This window comes from Tachyglossus aculeatus, chromosome 15 (genome assembly GCF_015852505.1).
Source record: "Tachyglossus aculeatus isolate mTacAcu1 chromosome 15, mTacAcu1.pri, whole genome shotgun sequence".
In the NCBI taxonomy this organism is placed as follows: Eukaryota; Metazoa; Chordata; class Mammalia; order Monotremata; family Tachyglossidae; genus Tachyglossus; species Tachyglossus aculeatus.
In genome coordinates this window covers 2,824,690-2,826,749 of record NC_052080.1, presented here as the reverse complement: position 1 = coordinate 2,826,749, position 2,060 = coordinate 2,824,690, and positions in this window count along the sequence as shown.

Here is a 2,060-nt window from a genome sequence, read left to right as displayed (position 1 = left end):
TGAAGGGGACGGAAGCCAGACTGGAGGGGGTCGAGGAGAGAGTTGTTGTTGAGGAATTCTAGGCAGCGCGTGTAGACAACTCGTTCAAGGAGTTTGGAAAGGAATGGTAGGAGGGATATGGGACGATAACTAGAAGGTGAGGTGGGGTCAAGAGAGGGTTTTTTTAGGATGGGAGAGACATGGGCATGTTTGAAGGCAGAGGGGAAGGAACCAGTGGAGAGTGAGCGGTTGAAGATGGAAGTTAAGGAGGGGAGAAGGGATGGAGCGAGAGATTTCATAAGATGAGAGGGAATGGGGTCAGAAGCACAGGTGGCCGGAGTAGCACTTGAGAGGAGGGAGGAGAGTTCCTCTGAGGATACTGCTGGGAAGGATGGGAGAGTAGCAGAGAGTGTTGAGAGCCGGGGGGTTGGAGAAAGGGGGGAAGAGACTTTGGGGAGGTCGGACCTGATGGATTTAATTTTGTTAATGAAGTAGGAGGCCAGATCGTTGGGGGTGAGGGAAGGAGCACTGTTCTAAGCGCTGGGGGGGGGGGATATAAGGTGATCAGGTTGCCCCGCGTGGGGCTCACAGTCATCATCCCCATTTTACAGATGAGGTAACTGAGGCTCCGAGAAGTTAAGTGACTTGACCAAGGTCACACGGCAGACATGTGGGGGAGCCGGGATTCAAACCCCTGATCTCTGACTCCAAAGCCCGGGCTCTTTCCACTGAGCCACGCTGCTTCTCTTAGTACAGTGCTCTGCACACAGTGAGCACTCAATAAATACGATTGAATGATTGATGGATTTATTACTCTATTTATTTATTGTACTTGTACATATCTATTCTATTTATTTTATTTTGTTAATCTGTTTGGTTTTGTTCTCTGTCTCCCCCTTCTAGACTGTGAGCCCACTGTTGGGTAGAGACTGTCTCTATATGTTGCCAACTTGGACTTCCCAAGCGCTTAGTCCAGTGCTCTGCACACAGGATAAATACGATTGAAGGAATGAACAAATGCCATTATTATTATTATTATTACTATTATTATTATTAATATTATTTTTATTATTATCATTATTATTATCTAGACTGTGAGCCCTCTGTTGGGTAGGGACCGTCTCTGTATGTTGCCAACTTCGACTTCCCAAGCGCCTAGTCCAGTGCTCTGCACACAGTAAGTGCTCAATAAATACGATTGAATTAATGAACAAATGCTATTATTATTATTGTTATTATTATTATTATTATTATTATTATTATTATTATTATTATTATTATTATTATCTAGACTGTGAGCCCGCTGTTGGGTAGAGACCGTCTCTGTATGTTGCCAACTTGGACTTCCCAAGTGCTTAGTCCAGTGCTCTGCACACAGTAAGCGCTCAATAAATACGATTGAAGGAATGAATAAATGCTATTATTATTATTATTATTATTATTATTATTATTATTATCTAGACTGTAAGCCCGCTGTTGGGTAGGAACCATCTCTGTATGTTGCCAACTTGGACTTCCCAAGCGCTTAGTCCAGTGCTCTGCACATAGTAAGCGCTCAGTAAATATGATTGAAGGAATGAACAAATGCTATTATTATCATTATTATTATTATATAGACTGTGAGCCCGCTGTTGGGTAGGGACCGTCTCTGTATGTTGCCAACTTGGACTTCCCAAGCGCTTAGTCCAGTGCTCTGCACACAGTAAGCGCTCAATAAATACGATTGAAAGAATGAACAAATGCTATTATTATTATTATTATTATTACTATTATTATTATCTAGACTGTGAGCCCGCTGTTGGGTAGGAACCGTCTCTGTATGTTGCCAACTTGGACTTCCCAAGCGCTTAGTCCAGTGCTCTGCGCACAGTAAGCGCTCAATAAATACGATTGAGTGAATGAATGAATTCTCCGGAGTTCCGCGACGCCCCGCCCACCGAGGCCGGGGCGCGCTCGGATTGGCCGGCCCTCGGGGCCTCAGCCAATCAGCGCGCTCGGAGGCCCCAGGCCACGCCCCTTTCCCACGGGTCCCCCCCCCATCCCGTGGACCGTGGGAAAGAGACGGAGAAAATGATCAATGA